The following is a 21,102-nucleotide window of genomic DNA, read 5'->3' as shown; positions in this document are numbered from 1 at the left end:
AGAACAACTTAGCCATATTATGACGCTGTTAATAATCTGAAACAGACTTGAAGGGAGTCTGAGAGCTTGTCAATGGTCAATTTTGTTTCTTTTTTGTTATTTTTTATTAGTTATCTTTAAGGAGTTGTACCAAGTTTGTTGCAATTTAACAAAGAAATTTAAGAATACAACGCATCTTGATCTACGTCACCCTTTTCAACATTCTGATCCATCCCTTTTCTTCCTGTCCCTTCCTATACTCTTCTTAATTTTGTAGGATACACAATGGATTCTTGACTGCATTCTTCCCATCTTTCCTTTTCACTTATCCACTGCTTTGCCCTGACACTTCCCATTTGAATACCTGCCTCTGGGTGGTGAACTATAATTTCACCTTTCTGAGGAATTACACTATAGTTTTCCACACAGAAATATAGTTTTATTTATTTAAATTCTTTCCTGGTTGCACACAAACACATAAACTCATTATCCTGGACATAATTACAAGTGAATAGATTATTTGGTACCTGGCTTTAAAAATTTAGAAACATTATTAGATTTCATCGTTACTTAGTGACCAAAGGAAAACATTAAAAAATGAATGAATTCATTAGTAACTTCCTTATAGTTTTCCTACTCCTTCACTCATCTCACTTTTCTAAGCTTCTTACCTACCAATAATGGTGCACACCCATAATATTCAGGCAGCAGGAGGCTGAAGCAGCAGGATCAGCAATGCTTCCACAGACTCTAGGGCTGTGAACTGGGTTTCTTCTTTCTACACTTTTTCCTTCTGTGTATATTCTGATGCCCAGTAAGATGTGAGCTCTGGGTGACACATAGGGGTTCTCCCAGTATGAGTTCTCTGATGTTCAATGAGATGAGAGCTCTTGTGGAATGCTTTTAGACAGTTCTGATATGGGTAGGCTTTGGCTTCAGTGTGAGTACTCAGGTGCTGCAAGAGGGCTGAGCAGACATTGAAAGTCTTCTCACACTCCCACACTCAAATGTTCTGTCCACCATGAAATCTGGTGTTATTTAAGGGAGGAGATCTGTACAAACACCTTCCTACAGTTCTGATATACATTGGCGCTTTCTCCAGTGTGGATCTAACTTTGAGATGATTTCAAAAGATGAGTTAATATTTTGCTTGCACAATGTCCACAAGTTCACGAAGTCCATTCTGGTAGGACCAGGTTATGAATCTTTAGTGTGGGTCATTTTATGGACTGAAAACTACCTTGGGTTCCGGAACATTTGACTCTCTTCGTTGCATCGTCAAAGTTGGCTCACATAGTGAACCCTTCTAAAGAAGAATCTGCTGCTCTCAATGGTGAAATGCTTTTCTTAAAACCACTGTTTCCCTTGCTTCCTTCAGAGCCCTTTTGGAGTCTGCTGCTCTCAATGGTGAAATGCTTTTCTTAAAACCACTGTTTCCCTTGCTTCCTTCAGAGCCCTTTTGGTGAATGTTCACAGGGGACCTGCTTGCCACAGAACCGCTGCTCTCCTTGACTCTGCCCACTTCACAGTCCTTCTGGTAGAAGTTTTACATGTGAACCACGAATTATGTTTTAACTCTCAAGCTACGTTTGCTCACGAACGTTCTAGAAGGAATGTCTGGGCTCCAGCCTCCGTCTTCAGCACAGAGGGCATGAACCTGAGCATTCCCGGGACTAAGCCACTTCTTGGTTCAGGGTAAGAACTTCCACCACGTTATTTTTCATCAATGGATTCATGGCAGGAAGAAAATCCAGTTGAAGTACTCCTATAGCCCCAGTTCATTCTAGAAAGGAGTCTTGAAGAATTTCTCTCTCCACTGGTCAGCAGTCTTTTGCTTTCTGTAATGGAGATATCAGATCTGCTTTGGAAAGATAGAGTTCCACTGAGACCAGCTTTCTGTAGTTTCCCAGTGTCACTTTCCTGTACAAGGAATTCTCTGGAGGCTCAGCAGGCCCTGCTCCTCCAGAGTGAAAGTCAGTGCTGTTTCTTCAAAGTTCACTGGTTCATGTGACCAGGATACATTAGTCTATAAGACCATATTTATGTTCTCTTCTACATCACTTTCATGAGTGAGCAGAGTTCAGGCTCAGGCTGTTGGCACCAGTGGACCCATGATTGGGAATTACACTCTTGGAGTTCTCCCCTGAATCAACTCTATTTCAGTTAATACTTTTGTATGTAATTCTATACCACCCAACAAATTTACTTACAAATTTATACATAAAATCTAGCTTTCAAATGTATGTGAAAGCATGCAACATTTGTCACTATGGCCTAGCTTCACATAATGTAATATTTTCCCCAGGTCTTTCCATTTCTTGACAAATGGTACTTAATAGCAGTATAAATAGTTATAAATTCAAATCCCATGTTATTCATTTTGCCATTTAAATGTCTTCCATTACCTTATTTCCTTTGAATTCTACACACAACTACAAGCATTTGTTTTACTGTTAACTTGATCCTGTATTTATTTTTCCTTTCTTTTTTCCTTCTTTCCTTGTTTCCTTGTTTCTTTCTTTCTTTCTTTCTTTCTTTCTTTCTTTCTTTCTTTCTTTCTTTCTTTCTTTCTTTCTTCTTTTATTGTGAAAATACTGTACGGAGGGGTTACACTTACATGTGCAAGGGAATGAGTACATTTCTTATCAAGCATTGTTGCCTCCTCCTTTGTTGCCCCTTCCCAACCCTTCCCATCCCCACCATTCCTTTCTTTTTATAAATTGATTTTCCACTTATTTTGGTGGTTCACTTCAAATAGCAGCCTCTGTGTAGTTGCAATTGACTTTCAATCAATTACATTATTTTTCATTTGATTCAAATTTTTCAGAAATAAAAACACATCTCTACTCACAGGATATGTGCTAAATTTCATTCAATCACATATGTCCTTGTCATAGGTAAGCTTGAACCAAAAAGTTGGCAATAATGCACAATAAATACTGGATGTATATTGTGATTAAATCAAACCAGTACTTGTATTTTACAGAAGAGCTCAATTCTAAAGCACTCAATTGGTTGGAAACTTAACTAAAAATAATGATAGTACTTAAGAATATTAGCCTATTTCTATTCTGCTTTGAAAGAGAAATGTGTTTGTATAACTATTCATTCACCATGCGTCTAAATCTGAAATTTTATATGAAATGATATATTTCAAAATATATTAAAATTTTATTTTTAAAGTAGAGAAACTATATATTATCAGGTCTAAAAGCATAAAGTGGATTAATATTAAAAAATAAATGGCCAATGAAGAAAGAATTTGTGACTTAAACTCGGTTTAGATTCATTTGCCTCTTGTGGGTAATAGTGTCGTACACATTGAAAATTCAGATTTTTAGAAAAGGCCTGTTTTGCCTTCAGACTTGCCTTATTGAACCACCATTTACATCTCTGATGATAGTTGTTTAGAACAAGTATGAAGTCAGATCAAATGGTGGAACCAATAATTAATTAATCAATGTTGATTTAAAAATATTAGTTGGCTTTGATTTTCCTTATATTTTGTCTTTTGGTCTGCACTATCTTTGTTAATATATCTTTTCTCCTGGCCAGTTTGAAAGGGTAATTTTTTCATCATACTAGTACAGATTAATACAGAATTACTCTTTTCATTCAGCTTTTTTTGGTATGGTGTTATATTGGTCATTAGTTTGGGATAATTAACAATTTAAACCTTTGGATAATTATTTGTGTGGAAAAACATAATCATACTTTTCACCATTCGTAATAATTCAGCTTTATTTTTGTCTCTTTTATATTTATTTCTTTAGTTTGCCTGTTCAGTTCATTATTCCAAAGTTTGTTGTATCATTCTCTTATATTTAATGTCTCATTTTTTTTCTTGGTAGCTTGAATATCTCACAAGTATCCATGCTCTAATTTTTCTCCATTTCCTCATGTGCCTGTACTTTTTGATCGAGTTTTAGACAAAGTTTATTTTATAGTCAACAAACCCATACCCACACATACACAAACTAAACTTCTTAAGTATTACTACACCTTAACCAAGGTTGTCTTACTTCCATACTAACAATTAACATTCTCAAAATTTACTAATAAACAAAACTAAAGGATTTGGTTTAGTCCCTAAGTAGTTCACTCTTCAGAGAGATGTTGCTTCAATATTTAACCTCTCATTTTCTCACCTTCTAGAAACTCACGTCACCTTGACTTTTCATATTTTGTGTCTTCTCTAACCCTCATTTCTTTACTCCCTTGGATTTTCATTTGATGGTCTTTCACTGCACCACAAGCCTTTCCTAGTCAGCACTTGTTCTCCTTTCCATAATACTCTTATTCACATTTCTGGACACAACCACTGTACAAACTCTCCTACCCCAATTTTCAGACTTGAATTCCAACAGTGTAACATCTATGTATCTTTGCATGTACGTATCTATCTATCATCTGTATATTATTTCAGAATACTTACAGTTACACAAAAGATACTCTATAGAAACTCTTCTTTCTTACACTCAAATTTTCAAATAATTAATTAACTTCATTTTTATAATGAATCCTCAGTGAAGTATTTATGAATTCTTTTCCTTAAATTTCCTAATTAGCCTTGTCCAAAATGAGCCTACCAAAATCTTGCCTGGTATTCAACAACTACATTTTATATTTTAGAATCTGGGACTAGATGTTCAGACGTAAGCTAACATACATGTTGAAATAATTTCTAGCTAAAGAAAGTCTACAGGATAATTTTCTTTTTTTCTAATCTTCCTTTGGACTACTACTGGTTGCTACTATTTTATGGGGTTTTTTGAATAAATATTACATTATTTCAATTAAGTAATTGTGAATAGTATTTCTTTTCATTGCACAGAAATGAGACAAGCAAATAAAATGTCTTAAATAATAAAGATATTTTGTTGAGAATTTATCTCTGCTCTCAAAACCAATATATGTATTATTATAAACATTGTTACATAATTTTGCAGCTACTGACTCTAGACTAATATACTTAAATTACAAGCTTATCCTTTAGTAATATTGAAGCAATGTATAATATGTACATTTGCTGGTGTGACAGAAGCTAGAACACTTTTAAACAAATTTAGGGTGAAACAAGTTGAAGGTGACCAGAGTAGGAGTAATGTAGTAATATACAAGATGCTCAGACTAAGTAAAATTTCTGCTTGTATTGATGGGGACAGCTAGATTATCTTTTCCAATACTATTTCAGCATTCTGTGCTCAAATATTAAGCAATAACTTCTAGCTGTTGGTTGAAATATAAATTAGTTTCTCCTAAGAGAAATAATCTTTTAGTCTCTTTCTTTTAAATTTGTACTAGACATGCCAAAGACATATGAGCCCACACAATAACTTTAGAGTGAAAGATAGCTTCAGTACTTCAAAGTCATAGCCACATCCCTGCAGAGAATATTGAAGGAAAGCTTCTCATACAATTCAACTCACAACCATGGTGCACAAATACTAAACTGTGAGCTTGAGAATGTGGGAAGACTAGGATTTATTATCAATGTCCCTCAGGTAGGTAGCAGACCTTCCAATACAGAATAAATCTAGGAATAAGTGGAACCAAAGAAGAGAGGCAATGAATTTCCTTCCTTGTTTTTATTTTTAATGTGTTAATCATCTCCTTATTTCTCAAGGATAATATTTCTAACAGCAATAGACTCTATGTTCTAAAATGTGTTAGCAACTTTGGCGGGGGTTTGGGTGGGTAGTTGTGGAGGTGGGAGGGAAGGGATGGCAGGGGTAAAACAAATGAGGAGGCAACAATGCTCTGTAGGAAATATACTCACTACCTTGCTCATGTAATTGTAACCCCTCTGTACAGTATGTAAATAAAAAATATACAAAACTGAATAAAAAAGAAACAAAAATAAAATGTGTTAGCGTAATTTAATTAAGGTTTATAGACAGTGTATATTTTATAGACAGTGTATATCCTTTAATTTCCTTAAGTCTCAACTTTAAAAATCTCAGTTTGTATATTGTCATGTCCCTGAGCCGAGGAGATAGCTTATTGTTGATAGTACCTTGATAAAGTAAAATCAGTTAAAAATACTTCCAATTCTGATTTCAACAGGAATCTTTATAAGTGTAGTAACTAGTGTTCTGAAAGTAGGAAGAAATGGTGCACTATTGAAATGGATTTTGGGAGAAAAGACTAAATGGCTTTTCTCTCATGGTATACATATCATATTACATGATATATAACAATATAGTAAAAGTACTGCACATTTTAAATATACATGCAAAAATGTGAACAACGCTATAGAGATGACAATTTGGGCAAAAAACCAAAGGTAATTCACAAGATCTGAAGGAAATAGCATCCCCAGCATTCCTAGAATGGCATGATGAAGATATCTCAATGGGGGTATGGGTTGTGAACAGTTTTATTAGCCTTCTTTGGAGCGTTAATTAGCTGGAGATCTAAATCAAAATTGACAGCTAGCAGAATCTTTTTCTCTTGAGTTAAAGTCAAACTAATTAAATTCCAGAAGGAAAACATTTTCCTTCTAGCATCCTTGATCTGTCATCCTTGTATAGTGTAAAAAAAGAGTACTATGGCCTGACAATAATGTAATCAGCTGCTAGACTTTCACTACTTATGTGTTCAGATAAATATAAAATAGACCATTAATACTGTTAAAGATTATGCTTAAAATAATGCATGCACAAATCACAAATCTTTTTTAAAATATCAGTATGAAAGATGAGTCCTATTACTGTCAGTCAATATCTAAGAAATATAGCAAATATTTGATAAAATATTTTCAATTTTATGTATTTCATAAATTGACACAATTCATTAAGTGAAAACCATATATTCTCAACTACATACCTTGCTGTGTCTTTATTATTAAAAAAAAAAAAGAACTGTGTTATTTAACGTTTGGAGCCACAGAAGTTCAACTGTAAGGTTACAAGCCACTATTTTGCTGTGAGATTCAGTTGGTAATCATTTCCTTCCTACATTCACATTTTCTTTTGGTCAGATTGCCTATGTCTTTATGGGATTGTAGTTTATGTAGTATTCCACAGGAACAGGGTACTGTTTGTCATACGTGGCAAAATACTATATCAATAACAAAAATGTAGTTTTCTATAGTTTATCTTATTCTGTACATACATTTTCCTTGTTGTAAATGTTAATGATATTTATTTTTAGATTTTTTATTATTTCATCAAGATATACCTATAATTATTTACTTTGTTTTTCTTGTTTGGTGGACTAGTGAATTCCTTTAATCACTGGATATTTACTTTTTAATCAAATTTCTAATAAGATATTGACTTCTCTTTTTTTATATTGTCCATACTATTGTTTATGTTACTCTATTACACAAGCATTGGTCATCTTATGATGTCTCATTACTCACTGATACATGAGTCATTTTATTTCATTTTCTCTTTACATAGTTCATGTTGGATGGTACTATGGCAATGTCAGTGAGGTCAACATTTGTTATTTCCTTAATTGACAATATGGCCAATAATTTTTTCAGTGAAATGATTACCTTTTCGTTGAATTTTATAACTACAAGTTTGATTCAGGTCTTTTTACTAAATTAACTTAACCAACGAAGTGAAGGACTACTATGATGAAAACTTTAAAAACCTGAAAAAGGAAATCAAAAGAGTACTTAGAACATGGAAAAACCTCCCTGCTCCTGGATTGGAAGGATCAACATCATGAAAATGGCAATACTTCCCAAGGCTATCTTCAAATTCAATGCCATACTTATCAATATTCCAACCTCATTCTTCAAGGAAATAGAAGAGGCAATCCAAAAATTCATAGGGTACAATGAAGGACCCCGAAAGCAAGAATGATCCTTAACAGAAAGAACAGTGCTGGAGGAATATCAATACCAAATTTTAAACTCTACTACAAAGCCATAGTAATAAAAACAGCTTGGTACTGGCACAAGAACAGACCTTAAGACCAATGGAATAGAACTGAAAACCCAGAAATGAACCCACATCCCTATAGCCATCTAATTTTCCACAAGGGAGCAAGAAAAGAAAATAGAATGGAAGAAAGCAGCCTCTTCAGTAAATGATGCTGGCAAAATTGGTTAACCCCCTTTAGAAAACTAAAGCTAGATCCTTATATACCACCCTGTACCAGACTCAACTCCAAATGGATCAAAGAACTCAGAGTCAAAGCAGGCACTCGGAAAACATTACAGGACAGAATAGGAGAAATCCTACCTCTCTTTGGCATAGGCCTATTATTTTTTTATTGTGAGAATACCATACAGAGGAGTTACAATTATAAGGGCAAGATAACGAGTACATTTCTTATCAAGCATTGTTCCCTCCTTTTTGTTTCCCCTTCCTATTCCTTCCCATATTCCACCCATCTCCCCCATCTGATCCTCCCCCCTCCCCCGACCAAAGTTGTTAAGTTTGTTTTTCCAAATAATGACTTGTACATCTCATTGTTGCAATGTGTCCACCTGTATCCCTACTTAAATGATTTGTTTTTGCCCTTCCCCTCCACAAATTATACCAACATCAAATTCAGTGAAAGCATGGGTTATAACATAGAGACCCAGAAACACAACAAATCAAGGAAAGGTTGGACAAATGGGATTGCATGAAATTGCAGAGCTTCTGCATGACCAAGGACATAGCTAGCAAGATCAATAGAAAGCCCACGGATTGGGAGAAGATCTTCACTAGCCATACAACAGACATGGAACTCATACCTAAAATATACCTGGAACTCAAAATATTAAATCCCCCAACAACAAATCCTCAAAGAAACAACTGCCCAATAAATAAATGGGCTAAAGACTTAAAGATAAACTTCTCTGAAGAGGAAAGAAGGATGGCCAATAGACACATGAAGAAATGCTCAACCTCCCTAGCCATAAAAGAAATGCAAATCGAAGCAACACTGAGATACCACCTCACCCCAGTTAGAATAGCTATACTTAAGAACTCTCATAACAACAGATGCTGAAGGGGACGTGGCCAGAATGGAACCCTACTGCACTATTGATAGGAATGTAAACTTGTTCAGCTACTTTCAAAGTACTATGGAGGTTCCTCGAAAGACTCCACATAGAGCTCCCCTATGACCCAGCAATCCCACTTATCGGTATTTCCCCAAATGATCACAAACAAGACCACACTAAAGCTACCAGCACAACTATGTTTATTGCAGCATTATTTACCATAGCTAAAATATGGAACCAAACCAGATACCCCTCAGTAGATGAATGGATCAAGAAAATGTGGTACATATACACAATGTATTCTATGCTTCTATCAGAAAGAATGACATTGCCCCATTTGTTAGGAAATGGAAATACTTAGAAAAACTTATATTAAGTGATATAAGCCAGGTCCAAAGAAACCTAGGTCCCACGGTTTCCCTTATTTGAAATGTCTGAAACAAGCAGAAAAGATCAGATAGCTTAATGTTAGACAAAAGAAACCCCAAGATAAGGACTCAAGTGGTTTTTCTTTCTTCCTATTGTTTCTAACATATTTATAGGGTAATTTTTTTGTTGATTTGTTTGTCCTTCCCCCATGGTATAATCCCTATTTTCACTCTATTTGATGTTGGTATAATTTATGGAGAGGAAGGAAAAAAACAAACTCTTTTTTTTGGAGGGGGGAATGGTAATGAGCAGGGGGTAGAGAGTAGGGGGAAATGTAGTTGTGGAGATGTGAGGGAAAGGATGATAGAGGAAACACCAACAAAGGAGGAGGCAATAGTGCTTGATAAGAAATGTACTCATTACCTTGCTCATGTGATTGTAACCCCTTTGTACAGTATTTTCACGATAAAAATTTATTTTAAAACTTACATATGTAAACACACACACACAAACACACACACAAACACACACTCGGTAATATATGTTTAACTTCTTACTGGTTTGATTGTGTGCACCTTATATTCTTGATCACACAATATTGCATTTGTGCAACAGAGTTGCCTTCTTTGTAGTGACTTTATTATAGGTTATTTTTAATTATATGACCACAAAACTCATTTGAATAAAATGTAGTGAATTATACCATATTTGTAACAAACTAAAAAAACATACAACATACAGAGAATAATTATTTGAATATGTAGAAAGCTTTGCTGATAATCTAAATCCATGATTAGATAGTAATCTATAACATTAAAGGATAGAAACATGATTTGAATAATCTGATTCAACATGCAACAAATTACTTAAAATGTGAAGTATTTCATCTTAAGAAATGTGATTATATAAAGAAATTTTCAAAATAAATTTAAGATTTTTACTGCAATACTTTACCACTCTACCATTTAATATTTTTACTAATTGAAATTGAATGCCAGGTGCTGCTTGCACATGCCTGTAATTCTAGCTATCTCAGGAGGCTGAGATTTGAGAATAGAGTTTCAAAACCAGCCTTCGCAAGAAAGTCTATTATGATACTCTTATCTCGAAGGAACCATCAAAAAAGCCGGAAATGGAGCTGTGTCTCAAGTAGTAGAGCTCAGAGACAGAGCCCAGGCCCAGACTTCCAGCCCTAAGACATGTCAATAAATAAACATACAATAAACAAACAATAAATAAGAAAAAGAAAGAAAATAAATTGAAATGGAGCCATTCCTACATAGTCCAGTATTGTGTAGGTTTATAAAATTCTAACCTCAAAATTTCAACTCATTAATTAAAATACCAACTAGCCGTAACAAATGATTGCTTACAGAATTTAGAGAAGTAATATCAATTGTCAGCCTTTCTCATAAAAAATGCAAATTTATCCGTAAATATTTTGTCTAAATAAATTTTTACTTAAGTGTTACATGGGGGGAGCAGCCCCAGGGTTTGAACTCAGGACCTCATACTCTCTCTTGGCTTTTCCACTTGATACTGGTGGTCAAAGACTTAGGCCAAAACTCCACTTCCAGCTTTATACTGGTTAATTGGAGATAATCATCTTAAGGACTTTCCTACAAGGACTGGCTTCGAAATATCAGCTTCCTGATTAGCTAGATTTACAGTTATGAGCCACAGGTAACTGGCTAAAAGTTGTAATTTATTGTGATTTTTTTAGTCTTATCATTAAGTCATTGGACAAAGGCATTGGCAGATAAAAAAGCAGCTTACAAACACAATATGCCTTGATCAGTGTTACCTCTTTCAACATTGTCACCAGTCTTTCTTCTACCATCCCCTTCTGTTTGGTAGGCTATACACTAGACTCTTGCCTGCATTTTCTTCCCCTTTTCCTCTTCATTTGTCTAGTCTTTCCCTTGACCCCACCACGCCACTTTTGATATCTGAATTTGTGTTTTTTTCACTATATTCCTCATGTTTTTTTTTGTTGGTTGGATTTTTTTGTCACTCATGAGGCTTGTGAATGCATATATATATATATATATATATATATATATATATATATATATATATATATATGTACATATACACACATATAGATGTTAATATCGAATATATAGTACATAAATATAAAAAAAAGATTTTGATAAAGATGAAAATAAAAATTTTTTTATTCCTTAAGTGTTCTTCATATCAATTTATCATCTCTTCCTATTTATACTAACTTAGTCCTAATTATCTCATACTTGTATGAATAGTAAAGCTCTTAATTGGTTCCTCTTGATCTGAGATCCTATTTACATGAATTTCTTTTAAAAAAGCTTTTGATATAGCTTTAATAGATAACACACTTTTTCTAATTAAAATAGCTTTGTGTTTGTTTTTTCAAAGTTCAAAAAGTGGACTTAAATTATATTCTCAAAATTATTCCTACTTTTTCTTATTAAAAAAATTGCAATGATTTTATTCCCAGAAGATTCCTCTGAGTAATGTATTATACATTTCTATGCTCAGAAAGTTTTGATGCACAACTGTGGCAGTCATTCTTCTCTAAAAATGCATGTCAATTTTCATCACTGTAACTAAGTCAATTCTAATCACTTAATTCAAATTGTTTATTAATCAATTTTTAAATTCAGCAATGTGTTAGACTCTCATCACTGAGAAATAACCTATGCAAAACCAGTTAAAGAAGGGAAGGCTATGTTGCTTTATGGTTCCGTTTTAGTTGATCTTGGCTGAGAGAAAATGGCCAAGACAAGGAAATAAGTAACACATTATGGTGATTTGTAAGCAGAGAGAGAACTCCTGAATAAGTGTGTTTCTCATTTTCCCTCCCTTGATTCTAAGTTCTTAGACTTGAGGATAGTACACAATCAGTATGTGTTTTTCCACTTTGCTAAACTTCTCTGGGAACTCAGTCCCCCATACACCTAGTTGTGTATGTTATTGCTCTCCTGCATATTTTTCAATCCAATCAAAGTGACAATATGACTTAACCATTTCATTTGAACACAGCAACCAAACACATCTCCTTATCCAAAAACGTTCCACTTTTGTCTCCAAAAGGTGTACATTCATCTTCTGACACTAGCATAAAAGGAGAGGTAACAGAATGCATTGCCTCTCTCCAAAATTCTTTGTAGCCTTGACTTCCAACATCATTCAAAATTCCAGGTTCAAAATGTCCACAGAGACTCAAAGAAAATTTTTAGCTGAGAGTTGCCATGAAAATAAAGCAAAATAGGGCTGGAAAGGTGGCTCAGTGGTAGAGTGTTTGCCTTGTATGCATGAGGCCCTGGGTTCAATTCCTCAGCACCACATAAGCAGAAAAAGCTGGAATGGACACTGTGGCTCAAGTGGTAAAGTGATAGCTTGAAGTGAAATGCTGAGGGACTGTGCCCAAGTTCAGGCCCCATGACCAAAACAAAAAAAGGAAATAATTTTTTTTAAAAAAAGCAAAACCAATTATATGCCAAGTATATAGACACATGCCTTTAATTAAAGCTACTCATAGTGAAGACAGGAGGATCACAATTCTAGGGAAGCCTGAGTAAAAGCACTAGACCCTATGTGAAAAACAAACTAGGATTGTCCAGTTTTAAGTGGTAGAGTGCTTACTAGGACAGTATGAAGCTTTGGTCCAAGAAAGAAGAAGAGGGGCAGAGAAGAAGAAGAAGAGGAACCAGAGAGGTAGAGTAAGAGGAAGGAAGAAGAGGAAGAGGAGGAAAAAGAAGTAGAGAAAGAGGAACAAGGAGGAGAAAGAAGAGAAAAGAAGAAGAAGAGGAAGAGGATGACAGAGAGGATGAGGAGCACCATACTTTCAATATATAATAACATGGTGTAAACATTCCTATTCCAAAAGAAAAGAATTGGAGAGCAAGGAAAAAATGGACCGGTAACTAAATTAATGGACAAAGAATTTGACTTGAAATTTCTTAATCGAACAATGTGTAAACAGAGGAAAGGAGGTTAATAGCATTAGCACATGTAAAATCACTTATAAAATAGAAATGATATGTCATTTGATACTCACCAGAATGGGTAAAAGAAGATGTGCATTAGTAGGTTTGGCAAGGATGTAAAGAAATTGAAGCTCTCATACACTGTAAAATAGCACATTCCTCTTGGAAATTAGTGTGTAAAAGTTCCTCACGAAGTTAGTTACAGAAACACCAAACAGCCTAGAAACTTTGTACAGCCTAGAAAGTTTGCCTATAGTTTTTATACACTTAAGTTCAAAACTTGTGCATCATCACAGCAATATTATCTATGACAGCCAAAGAATTGAAAAAAAATTTCAGGCTGACCAATAGGAAAACAGATCACAAAACATATTATACTCATGAAATAGCCCATTATCAAGTAAAAAAGAGAAATGGAGAATTGATATTAGTGGAAACACTGACAACAGGCTAGATAGAAAGAACTAGACACAAAATAACACATAAAATGATTTGATTTTCATGAAATTTTTGAATTATCAAAATGAGGCATAACATTAGTTTCTTTGGCGTTGGAAGTCTAAGGAGAATTCAGAATAGCTGCAGACAGGTATAAGATGTCCTTCTGAATGACGAATATTTGAGAATATTCCAAGGTGATAATGATCAAATATACTTTCAAAATACAAAGAATCCCTAAATTTTATAGAATTAATTTAACAAATATAACATTTTTCAATTACACATAAAATGATTTTTAAATGGAATAATATATAATCTTTAACAAAAGTAAAAATAAATAAATGTTCTGGAATTTGGGAGTTGCACAGTCTCTCCTGCTAGGCATAAAATTAAAGTGTTCTACTATGAAAATAGACATAGAATATAGCAAATTGGTGGAAAACAGGAGCAAGTAAAAAAAATCAATGCATATTCCACAAAATTAAGAAAAAATCAGAGAATAAGCAGTTGGGAGAGATGAGTGGAAATGTTAAAAAGGGATTAAAGTGATCAAGATGTATTGTATTCAAAAACTACTTTATTGAATTGCAACTCCTTTCTCCAACTATTCAAATAAAATAATTTAAAAACTAGCAAATAAAATAAATTAATTAAACAAAAATAAATAATGAATAGATAAATAAAATACAATAAAAAATAAACTATAGATCCATAACAATATATGCCACAAATTTATAACCCAAACAAGAATAAAGTAGTTTTGTTCTTGCTTCTAGATATATAAGGTAGAAAATTTTGACTACATCTAATTTATTGAGTTCTTTTGTCAATGGCATTAATTATGCCGGTAGTAAAAATAATCATGAAGTTCTGAAATGAACAATACAGTATCCAGGATATTACTAATTACTAATGCAAAGATATTATTGCAGAAAGATGGAATAGTATATGTTTGTATGATTAGATAAAATATCAAAATGATGTCAGAATGTATCATAGATTTCACAGAAATAAACAATAGAAATTTAAATGTATAAGCCAGGGAAATACAGCATGATTACAGCAAGTAATTTATCTTTTTTCTCGGAAATGAGAGAAAAATAAAAACAACAGTGCACAGGACAACAGTCAAATGTGGTCAAAGTCACAAACACTACTTTTAATCCTATAATAGGAAGGTGAGGTCACCCTAAAAAATCACGTGTGGGAAGGTAAAGACTGCACTGAATTCTTTATACTCACATTTATACAGTGAAACATGACCACACAAACATTCTTCTAATAAACTCAGCACCACCTTATGTTTATTAACACCTGCCTATGGTTTTCTAAATTGAAAAACTGGACCAACATCATTGCATTGTTATTAACATTTAGAGTTAAGTAAATTGGTTAGCAGAGTTTAAGCAAATGGTATGAATTCAACAGTACAGTACCAGAACTGTATACAACATACCATTTTTTAGTTTATTTTTGTAATATGATCTTGTGTTAATGCTTAGGCTTTCCTGGACTGAGATCTTCCTATTGAGACTTTGTATATAGCTGAGATGGCAGACATATGCTAACTTGACTAGCTATTGGATGGGATGTGATCATTGTTAGGTCTGCAGGAAGCCTACCCCCTACACCCATCTCCTTCACCAGCCTGAACCCAGTAATCACCTGACTGTCCATCACCTAACTGTGAGTCAGAAAAGGATCCTTGAATCTGAGGTTACTTTCTCCATGTCTATTTTCTATTGTGACTTATCCATTTTATTTTTTTTCCCCGAAACAGACCAGGAGCTTAAACTAAGGATCTATGCACTGTCCTTGAGTTTTATGTTGGAGCAAAAGGCTAATAAACACCATATATGACTAAGCTTATATTAAAATGAAATGGTAAATTAATATATATGATAAACTGATAAGAGAACCTACTAATGCTCATGTGTGTATGTGTGTGTGTGTGTGTTTGTGTGTGTGTGTGTGTGTTTTATAAGAGCACATTATTAATACTCTATTTGCTATAAACTTTAGAAAATTATCTAGGATATTATTTTTAGGGTAGTAAGTTCTATAGTATCGATGACATAAGCTTTCACCTTCCAGGATTTATTACTATGAATCAATCTTGAACCTTATCTGTTCTTGTTTGTTGAACCATGAGCTTTAAAAGCAAATTCTCCTATATCTGAATTTCCAACAGGGAAGTAGAAGTCTAACCCTACATTCATATCATTGAATCTCAAGTTAGTAGCTTTTGCCCATCAATAAGATAATTACAGAAGGGATGAACACACAACAATTAAATATATAGGGTGAAAGGGAAACAAAAAAGTAAGCATTTTTAACTCCATATGATAATGCCACAGGGGATCAAAGAACTACAATTAATTATCCAAAAAAGAGCCATCACACCTGCAAAGCATCCTGTTATATTGTTACAAGTGGTGGCTCTCAGTATGCCTAATATATAAATTAAGGTTTGCCATAGTTATGGTTTGGGTTTATTTATTTATTTATTTTTTTTTTGGGTCCGGTAATGGGGCCTGAACTGTGGGCCTGGACGCTGTCCCTTGGCTCTTCAGCTCAAGGCTAGTGCTCTATCACTTGAGCCACAGCGCCACTTCTGGCTGTTTCTTTTTTCTTATGTGTTGCTGAGGAATCAAACCCAGGGTCTCAGGCATGCAAGGCAAGCGCTCTACCACTGAGCCACCTTCGCAGCCCTGCTATAGTTATTATTATGAATCTCTCTGCTCATTTTTACCCCCCAAAAGGATGACTTATTTCTTCTATTTAAAGACAGGCCTTCATCTTTAGTGTTCAACCATTTAGTCTCTTCTCCATTATTACCAGCTCTTTGTCTGAGTATACATTTTTCCCCCTTGTTTAGGAATTGGTACCGAAAGTTAAAGAATCCAATCTAATAGAAAGTGTAAAGACCCCTATGCTCTAGGAGAGAGGTGTTTGTTTTTTTTCCTCCCAGGATGGATAACAGGACCTATTAATAGAAAGGCTGCTCTAGAACTTTGTGTCACTGAAACTAGTACTGTATTTTTGTACTAGCTTTTCCTGGGGCTTTAACTTAGGGCATGAGCCTTGTTCTCGTGGGAATTTTTTTCTTGTACCATGTGAACACAACTCCACTTTGGTGGTTATTTGGAGATAAGAGTCACTTGGATTTATCTGTTTTTCCTGGCTATGTATTGCCACTCAGAACTCAGCCTGCTGATTAGCAAGGTTTACTGGTAAAACAACAGTGCCCACTGCATTCAATGTTGTTTTTTGTTGTTATTCTGGACTCCAACTGCTTTCAGGGTGAAAAGCCATCACTGGGGACTCAGTTTTGCATGGGTTTATTTTTATAACAATTTTAAAATATTTATTTGCTCTCTTGTTGCATTGTTGCTACTTTATCTTATCTTCATTTAATACTGGTTTTTACATTTTATAGTTACCACCATATTTCATGAAAAAATTTAAATTAGTACAGTATTAGTGGTTTGCTTCATTTGAGAAAGGTTCTCTGCCATAGAGTTCCCAACACATAGAGAGTCTCTTCACTTAAGACACCGGGATACCACTGGAATAAAGGGGCCTGACAGGAAATCAGAGAGAATCATTGGGGTATCTCCAGATAAGGGAACACTTAGCCACATTCCAAAAACTCAGACTGCCATGCTCAAGATCAAGAAACAAACCAACCCGGCCCAGAGGCTTCTCTACATATTGAGACAGCAATGGGAAGGTGGTAAAAAGGGTGTAAAGTGTGTTCTCTTTCACAAACAAAAGGAGGAAAACGTCCTCAGATTCACTGAGGTTGCTCCCTATGACAGAATCAGTAACAACTCCCAAGGCCCAGGTCGAAGACTCATCCACACTAACTTCCCAGTAATGTTTCCCAGAGCTGAAGACTTGGCATCCAAAAGCAGTGAAGTGGAGGGAGTCTTCAGAATTCAAAACCGCATATTGATGGTCATGTCTAACACTGCTCCCAGGACCTTGATTGCCCATAGTTTCATTGAAGGCAATCTCCACCCGGTACTGATTGAGCTTCTCTTTCATTCCAGGCATGGGAGGGGCACTGAGCTGTGGCCTCAGAGGAAGTGGCATGAAGACCAACACTGACACACAGCTTTCTAGGGTCAACTCTACACCCTGAAGCAGTTCCACATCTGGCTTCTGGTATGTTTCGATCAGCTCCTGAAACATATTCCTGAGCTGATGCTTCTTCTGAAGCATTTAGGTTTCCCTTTCTCTGAGTTGCTGTAACATGGCTCTTCCTTCATTGATCAGTAGCTGGGAATGATATCTTTCCTCCTCCTGGACAAAAAGCTGCAGCATTCTAAAAACATCCTTAGTCATGTCTCGGTAGAGGTTCACATAATAAATCCATTGGTTGGTGAGTCTCTTCTCCTGTAAATTGTGCTGGTTTTCTTGAGTCTTTTCCCATACAGCATGCATCTGCTTTGAAATCATCTTCCTCTGCACATCAGCAGCCCTTTCTATAGAATGGTGTTTGTGAGCCCTGTGCTCCTGAGACATGGAGCAGCTCCTACAGAGCAGGGCCCTGTCTACCTCACAGAACATCTGCTTGGTCTCCCTGTGTGTCCCACACATGTATTCCTCAGAGCTCAGGAACTGCCTGAGTCTGGCTCTTCTGGCAATGGCCACCAGGCTCCTCAGAACCACGTTGGTTTTCAGGTTTGTCTGCTGGCAGGGTCCCTTGCATCCTGGGCACCTGGCTGGAGTCTCTTCCCAGCAAAGGAAGAGACAAGGTCGACAAAAACTGTGCCCGCACTCTAGGGTGACTGGCTCTATGAAAGTATTCATACAGATGCCACAGCTCAGTTCCTTCTGGAAGGCCTGGACAATGTCAGGATCCATCATTCCTAGAATCTAATGAGGTGCTGGTGACTCACCCCTAAAAGCCTAGCTACCCAAGAGATTGGGATATGAGGATCAAGCTTTGAAGCAGGCCTGGGCACCAAAGTCCCCCTGACACAGACTCTTATCTCCTATTTACCACTCCAAAATCACAAGTGGGCTGTGATTCAAGTGGTAAAGCACTAAACTTGTCCACAAAGTGACCTAGGGATAATGCCCAGTCTTGAGCACAAAGAGGCCCAGCAACACTGCCCTACCACTGGGTTCAATCCCCACAACCGACAAAACACCACCACCAACAACAACACCAAACCAAGGAAAGAAGAATTAAAAGAGGAGTAGATTCTCCCACTCTGATCCTCACCTGGAGTATCCAAGCTCCAAACAGCCTCCTCCTGCTGAGGGATCTTCAGCAATGCCTGAGTCTCAGACTTCCACTCTATTTATACTGAAAGAGGGTGGGCCCAGGAAAGGAAGTGTCTCTGATTGGTTGTTTAGGGAAGCTGATTTACATATCAATAGAAGTTGGAATTTACATCCTGACAACCCCACCTTTTACTTCCTCTTTCAATGACTTGCAATTTGGTTAGGTGATTTGGGTTAGGTGAAACTTAGGTTTGTCCAGGGTTGGAAAAGTTTATTGTGTTTGTTTTGTTTTGTTTTGTTTTGTTTTTTACTTCTGTGTATGCTTTATATTTGGACTATGAGTTTATTACTTTTCCACCGGACTGTAGGACACATTCGTGGCATCATCCATTGTATCTTGTGGGTCTTCATTAATTTGTAATTTGTCAGGCCTGATGCTGGGTTGGTACTTTACCACTTAAGCCATGTCCTCTTCTGTTTGCTTTTGCTTTTGGAATAGAAAATTGAGTTTATGCTTAGGTTCCCTGGACTGAGATCTTCTGATTCACACTTTGCACAAAGCTGAGAGGACAAGAATTATCTCTTGCTTGAGTTGTGATCAGGGTTAAGTCTGCCCACAGAGCAGCCCCTCCCAGCTTTCCCATCACCTGCTTTAATCAGACCAGTAATCACCTGACTGTCGATGATCACCTGACTGTGAGTCAACAAACATCCTAGGCTCCTAGGTCACTTCCTCCCAAGTCCATTTTCCATACAAATTCATCCTTCCGATGTTGTTGTTCTTGTTGTTTGTCTGTCAGTGCTGGACTTGAACTCAGGGTAGAAGATCTGTCCCTGAGCTCTTCTTCCACTCTATTTCTCTTATCTTTATTTTAAATATCATTTATGCCTTTTTATTATAAAATGATGTGGTATTCTGATATATAATTTAATAACTCCATTTCGTTTTTGAGAATGATCTAAAAATTATCATAGACATAAACATATATATATATTATATACATTGGATTTCAAGAACACATTATTAATATTCAATTTGCAATAAGTTTTATCCTATCAGAATATTCTCTTTAGGGTTATAGGTTCTGTAGTATCCTTGGCATAACCTTTCCCATTTGTGGTTTTGTTACTATAATCAATCTTGTACCTTTCTTGGTGTTGATCCATTAGCTTTGAAAGCATAATCCCCTATCTGAATTGCCAGCAGCTAAATAGTAGCCTAACACTATGTTTGCATCATTGACTTTCAGGCATTGATTATCAAACAATCTTGTTAATTTTTCTTTTTAAAAAATTTTTGTCATTAGTGCTGCGGAACTCTGGGTCTGGTGCTTTCGCTCATCTCTTCAGCTCAAGGTGAGCCCTCTACCACTTGAGCCATAGCACCACTTCCAGTTTTCTAGTGGTTTATTGGAGATGAGTGTCTACGACTTTCCTGCCTGGGCCGGGTTTGAACCGAGATCCTCAGATCTGTTTCCTGAGTAGCTAGGATTACAGGGAGTGCACCACTGGAGCTGGCTAAGCATTATTTTTTATCTTCATATGATAATGACAGCAGGGATGATGGCACGATAATTGGGTACATAGAGTGAAAGACAGACACCAACAAAGAGCCATCACAACTGGACAGCAAACTGTTGTATTGATACAATTGTTGGCTATTGTTAATCTCTCAGTATGCCTAATGTATAAATTGAGCTTTGCCATTGTTATTATTAATCTCTTAGCCTGAGTTAATGTTCTCTTCATTTTTACCCTAAAACATTATGACTTATTTTTTCTAAATCCATTCCTTCATCTTTAGTGTTCAACCATTCACTTTCTTTCTTCTCCATTATTACCAGCAATTTCTCTAAGTATTCCAGTTCATTTTATTTTATTTTATTTTATTTTTAGGAATTAGTAATACAACTTAAAGAATCCAATCTAATAGAAAGTTTAAACACCCCAATGGTCTAGTATAGAGGTGTTTCTTTTTTTTTCTTCCCAGGATGGATAACAGGATCTAGTCATCAAAAGCCTGCTTTAGAACGTTGAGTCACCGAAACTAATACTGCTTTTTTGTTCTAGGATGTACCTGGGGCTTGAACTTAGGGCATGAGCAGTATTCGTGAGGGTTTTTTTTTTGGTTGTTGTTTGCTTTGCTTTTTT

General features: G+C 35.7%; 1 pseudogene; it reads right to left on the bottom strand.

Annotated features, from left to right (window-relative positions):
- Positions 1-1,306: 1,306 nt before the first annotated feature.
- LOC138815794 (tripartite motif-containing protein 43 pseudogene) lies at positions 1,307-18,585 on the bottom strand (annotated as a pseudogene).
- Between the last annotated feature and the right edge of the window lie 2,517 nt (positions 18,586-21,102).

This window comes from Dipodomys merriami, unplaced genomic scaffold (assembly GCF_024711535.1).
Source record: "Dipodomys merriami isolate MVZ:Mamm:240054 unplaced genomic scaffold, mDipMer1.0.p SCAF_67, whole genome shotgun sequence".
NCBI lineage: Eukaryota > Metazoa > Chordata > Mammalia > Rodentia > Heteromyidae > Dipodomys > Dipodomys merriami.
This window is presented reverse-complemented; position numbering and strand designations above follow the sequence as displayed.